Source organism: Pinus tabuliformis, chromosome X, assembly GCF_031772625.1.
Source record: "Pinus tabuliformis cultivar Carrire ecotype Pingquan chromosome X, CPIR1, whole genome shotgun sequence".
In the NCBI taxonomy this organism is placed as follows: domain Eukaryota; kingdom Viridiplantae; phylum Streptophyta; class Pinopsida; order Pinales; family Pinaceae; genus Pinus; species Pinus tabuliformis.
In genome coordinates this window covers 588,629,581-588,636,223 of record NC_142308.1, presented here as the reverse complement: position 1 = coordinate 588,636,223, position 6,643 = coordinate 588,629,581, and positions in this window count along the sequence as shown.

Genomic DNA, 6,643 nt, shown 5'->3' with positions numbered 1-6,643 from the left:
ATGGAACACAAAGATGTTGAGTCTAACTTGTCCACAATGAATTCTATTGATGAATGCATTGAGGAGAAACAAGTTATTGGTCACACAAATCTAGGTTAAAAAAGGGGTTTATATGGTTAAGCATTTTCATACTTGATTTCTAAATTTATACAAAAGCATTTTGCATGAATTACCATGTTCTCATTTCCAAGTAACATCAACTATGACAATCAATGAAACTATTTTTTCCAAGGCATCATATTTCCCATCCTTCAAATGGGAGGATATCTCAGGCCATATGAATGGAACATGTGATGCCCAGTCCAACGTTTCCACTATGAAGGGTAATGGATGATGTGTAGTTCAAGGAGAAAGAAGACATTCTCTAAGCAAGTAAGAATTTTAACTCATAGACTAATCCAAATTTGTATCTACAATGTTTTGATATCAATAATTTATTAGTAAGTTTGCCACTATTTCAACATATATTAGGCTTTTGTAGATAAAGTAACAAGATAACCATTTTGATTTGTTATCATGGCCAAATATCCTAAACATGCACAAGTCAATTTAACATATCATAAGCATAGGTTCCAAGAACCATCGATAATTCATTGAACCAACACATATGATCATTGTATCTTAAAATTCACATCTAGGAGGGATAAAGCCACCATGAATAGGTTAGTTATGAACCAACAATAGGTATCAAGGTCTAACATGGTAAGCACCTAATAACACAAATATTTTAGATGGATAATTTCATCTCCTTGACATTTATGTTATAATTTTACCATTTGTTTGTTTAATTATTTGTGTGATTCGTTTACGAGTCTTGAAACCCTCCCATACCATCAATGTATGTATCTACTATAACCATGTCAAATTTTAATGCATGAAAGCATTAACAAAAAAAATAAAAAAATCAACGTTGGCTCCTTTCACACGTCATTCTTTGTGGAGTCAATTAATTAAAGCATAATTTCAACTAATTGGTAAATTTTAAGTGGTGGATTGGTACGTAGGGGTAGGCCCACAACAAGTAACAATAAGCTTGACATCAATGATAATTATTTCCTAGCTAGCCATCATTTTTACATTCAAGGGAACTTATATCCTTAAAGATTGGAAGTAGGAGCATAAGAGACATAATAAATTATGTGTGATTCATTGAGGCACCATTCCTTTGCATATAAATAATGATGATAATGATGAAAATGATGATGATGATGATGACACCAAGGATGACAATGACAACAACAATGATTTTGATTATGATGATGATGATGAAGACGTTGACAATGATGACGATGATGATGATGTTATATATGATGTGGATGAAAAAGATGATGATGATGACAATTATGATGATGATGATGATGAAGGGTAAGAAGCTTTCTCAAAAAAATTCATCTCCTTAACATTTATATATGTTATAATTTTGTCGTTTGATTGTCAAATTCTTTCTCTAAGTCGTATTTGACTCTCAAAACTCTCCCATATCATAAATTCATGCATCCAGAATAACCATGTCAAATTTCAGTGCATACGAGCACAAACTTAAAAAATTTCAACGTTGGCCCCATTCTCAAGTCACATCACGACTAGCTCAAGAGACTTTTGCAGCCCTCTAGAAATTGATTCACTGAAACTTGCAAAGAATAGATAGTGCAAAACAATAAATTATATAATCAACTGATAACACCTTCAGATGATGTTTATGGCAATGAGAATAATGGTGACATCACATCTCAAGTCACATCATGACTAACTCAAGAACTCATTAGCTCATCAATGACAACAAAATATTATTATTTTAGTACCATGTTGCATAATCAATCAATTATAAATTGGAAGTTAACACCTAAACATTATTTTAGTTAATTTAAAAATCAATATGAGACCCCCTTGTGGTAAATTTTCTCATTGTAAGTCATGGGCAATCCTTACTTATTTTATGTGGGCACCCCTTTCCAAGTCAAATCGACCCACCAACTCGTTGCATGGGCACCCTGACATGCCAAGCACAGGATGCCCCATGGGCACCTGAGCACCCCTCCTTCGTGCAGCATGCCTAGGTCATGGAAATTCGCCCTGCCATGTAAATCAGTCAACACAAATCATTAGCTCATCAATGACAACAAAATATATATTATCATTTTTTAGTACCATGTTTCATGATCAATTAATTATAAATTATTTTTTAACACCTAAATATTAATTTAGTCAATTTTTTGAAGATCATTATGAGACCCTGCTATAGGGATTAATGCACAGGTGTTTGGTGATGTAGAAACCCTCATGGATCTTCCTAATATCCTTAGCAGACAGTCAGATTAGCTGCAGCTGTCACAAAGATGCATGCATATCTATGTTTAAAAAATGAATATCAAATCAAGAAGGACTTATTACCTCTAGTCTTACTGTGGTGTTGTTGGAGAGTGCAATGTAGCTAGGCGGAAGACCCTTGAGCTAGCTCCAGATCAAAACCTGCACATAGATAAGAAAAGCGTAATATCACATCATAAAACCTTGATAAACAATGCATGAACATATAAATATATCTAGTTGCATGTATCTCAGCCACTCATAATAATGACATTACATCAACATATAAACAAGTTATACTACCAACATCATGGAGTGGACAACACAATTGCAGTTCTATATTGATGTAGAAAAGAGTGATTAAAAACATTGGTTGTATCAGCCTTCCTTTACCCCTCTATCTCTTCTCTCTCTCTCCCCCTTATTAACCTCTTCTGATGCCTTAATCGGAGACTATGCTCGACAGTTAAATAGGAAATCCTTTCAAATGGTTCGACCCCTTTCAAAATGGCCCTAACCTTGCATATATAGCATGTGAGGATAGGGTTGCCAAGTCCTTCATGAGTTCCATTAGGCAAAAGTAGTGATGTTTCCATGCCTTTGTGCTCTTTCCCGTTTTCATACTCCATTAGGAATTAGTAATTCCTCCAAACAGATTGAGTTCTAATCTTTCCCTGCTTTTGTGAGCTGACATAGGAGAGAATCTTGGGATATTTCTTGGTCAACTTGTTCCCTTGACCCATAGAAACTCATTAATGTTCACTAACACTCTTCCCGAGGTAACAGATAGAGTTACCCTAGGCACTAACGCACCCTTAGCCTTTCTAGGAAGCTTTATAAAGCATGTTTCTAGTGTTTAGACAGCGTTAGCTTGACAACTGGGCCTATGAACTTGGTCAGTCCTTTAGTCATCATGTATTTCTCCTCTGAGCTGGTGAGGAGGTCATTTTCTTGTATAAAATATGCCCCCTAAAGTGTGAGATCAGAGGCTGCAACGATGGCCGAAATAGTTTATATTTAACTCTCTTTTTATTTGGAAAAGAGAGGGAGAGAGGATCGGAGCTTTGGGCGGTATGAGAAACCTGATACAACACATATATAAAAAACAACTAAAATCATGTCCTGAGTCGGAAATTACCATGCTCAGTGGCTATGCCAGAGTGATTTTCTCAATAAAGAGATATGACGATGTTGGCCACCGATAAGCACAATGCGGAACCTATGTCATAATAGGATCATTCTGATGAGTTGTCTCCAAAAAAAAATAAACGCAACTTGGGAGAGGAAACAAGGCTGAGTGATGTAAGCCTCTACACAAGGTCTTGATTTATTCTTCATCACAACAACATATATCGATACATGTGAATATAGGCGTTGAGGTCAAACATGCATGAAATCATCTTATTACCAGTCAATAATGGAGATCGTTAACAGACACAAGGATGGCTACTGATAATGGTGATGGTCTCCAAGATGCATAGTACAATCTAGCGAGTGTGAATAATGTTTTTGTCGTCGAACACTCATAGAATCGTTTAACCATGAGCCAATAATGAAAACCCCTGACCAAACACAAGGTGACCTGCTGCTGATGTCTACAAGTACCATGGCACTAAAGTGTTTATGGGTCTTCTTCCTAGATAGAGTGTTGAAGTAGATGAAGAGACCTGTCAAAAGGTAGGCAATAAGGTGTCCTACATCAGTTGACATGAAACGTGACAAGAATGATTGTTTTTTGAGGAATCTTTTGATCATTGGGTCAAAGCGAAAAAGGGCATGATGATAGGATATGTTTTGATCGTTTGATGGAGGAAATAGAAGATAAAGTTTTTCCCTTGAACAATAGAAGGCACGGCAACGGTTTTAACCATGTAGAACTAGACTCATGAACACCAAAGAGTGTTAGGATACAGAGATGTAAGAACATAGGGGTATATAGGCTAAACTCATAGGATGGTAAGGTTCATATTGAGAGGCCATCATAAGGAAGGTTTATCTGAGGGAGTGCCATATTCAAGGGAGCAACTACTGCTAAAAAACTCCTTTTGCAATACTAAACACAAAGCAATTGTATTGTCCACTTTCCCCATCTGATTTGTTTAGTGAGTCCATATGGGTAAAATCATCGATCTTTTCATGTTTTAAGAGTCTGAAAAGGATCGTAAAAAGAGTGAATCTATGTCCTATCTAATTAGTTTAATGAGTCCAGACAGGCAAAATCAGTGGTCTTTTCATGTTTCAAGAGTCTGAAAAGATTGTAAAGAGCGACTCCATTCCTCATCAGTGTAATTTAATGAGCCCAGATGGGATAACTTGGTGGTATTTTCATATTTCAGGAGTTTTAAAAGATCGTAAAGAATGACTCTGGGGTGGTCCCTTTGTCATAGTTGTTAACCGGGTCGACAAAGATTTAATAGTATACCCGAAAAGGTTCCTTTTCCTTAAGTTAATCTATTGAGTCTGGATAAAGAGAAATCTATGCTCAATAGATGTTTGCCTCATTTTGTTATGAGTACGAGGAGATGGAGTAAACTTGATATTCATAGTGAAATTTTAGTCAGTCACACGATGACAAACTCAACAGATCTTCATCAAATTTTAACGAGTCAAATGAAGAAAACTCGAGGTATATTTTTCAGTTTAATGAGCGAGGAAAAAGATGGAAAATAACTGCTCATTCCTTCTTTGTAGGTTTAACGAGCTTGGAGAAGGGAAAAATTCAGGGATTTTTCGATTTAAGAGCAAGAAATAGTCCCAAAAGAGAAAGTGTTCATATCATTGTCGTAGGTTTTTAACGAGCGCAATGATGAAAGCTCGGGGTTTTTTCGATTTAACAAGTGAGAAAAGTTCCTAAAAGGAATTCTCAGAGCCTCTTCATACATTTTTAATGAGCCTGAAGAAGGAACTCAAGGTTTTTTCAATTTTATGAGAGAGAAAAAAATTCCCAAAAAAATGCTCGATAGATCTTTTTCAGTTTAGTGAGCTAGAAAAAGAGAGAAAAAGAGTTGCTTAGATCATCGTCGTAAGTGTTTAATGAGCCCAACACTGAAAAACTCAGGGATTTTTCAGTTTTAGAGTGAGAAAACATCGCATAAAATAAAATTCTCATTGAGAATCGAACATGGTCATTTCTGTCTTTCAATCCTGAAAGTTCTTTCATCAGAACATGAGCAATTTCGGCCAATATGGGATCATGGTGTGTGATAAATATCATAGGAAACAGGTTACTTCTAATTTAATGACTTCAATTAAGATAATTCATGTCTCTAAAGTGACTATAAGGGAGTTCTTGAGCCTCCACTTTCACTAATTGCATCATTTGAGAGCTGTGAGAGTGTGTTGGAGCTAAAGAGGAGCAGATTTTCAATAGACGATTGCAGGAGATCCAGGCGACCATTCGATGTGCTTCCAGTCCCAGGTAGATGCAAAAACCCTAATTGTGCATTATTAAACCTTTTTAGCTACTTTTGGGGTGGATTTTTGGATATCTGGGAATCCCTAGATCATTTATTGTGCCTAACGCCCCCTTCCAGGCCTGTAGGGAGCGTTAAACGCCCTTTATGACCTGGGGGAGGGCGCTAATCCTCCCGGTTTGTCACTATGGGGGGATTTAGTGCATCAGGGCGCACCCCAAAACCCCAGGAAATGATTTCTTGAGCTTTTTTGCCCATTTTTACTGATTGTTGGGTTTATTTGTGCATGTTTTTAGCCATTATGACTAGTCTATGGAGAGAATGGCCCATGATCGATAAGAATTGCTGATGCAAAATGATCCATCTTAAATACTTGCATTGCGCTAATGTGGGTTGATGAAGTATGCACAGTTGGACTTGATGAAGGGTTAGGAGGACCTTTTGAGCTGGATTATTCAATGTTAGGATGAACATGAACAGGTGTACCAGATTGGGGACCATGAGTTAGCCATTGACAAAGATGATGTGTATTTCTTGACAAGTTTGTCGTGCATAGGAGCACGGGCAAACTTGACCAGTGGTAGGCCTGATCCTGAGAGCTGGTCTGATCTTACTGTATCCCTGAGAGTAGACTCATCAGCAATAGAGTCCCTATAGAGAGGACTAGATCCAGATCTATGAGGTCCATTTTATGGATGATTGTGTGCTTGGCAGGGTCTAAAAGTCCCCATGTTGTGACAAAGGCCCAACTTTTGCTTGCAGTTTAATGTGTCTAGCCGCATATATTCAACTGGTGCAAGGCATTGCTTCTTCAGTTGAAGGAAAAGTTGACCACATGTATGACCCAAACCCAACAAAGTTTTGGGTATGGCACTCTCATTATCTCCTTCATACTTGAGAGGGTGCCAGTTATGCGCCCACAA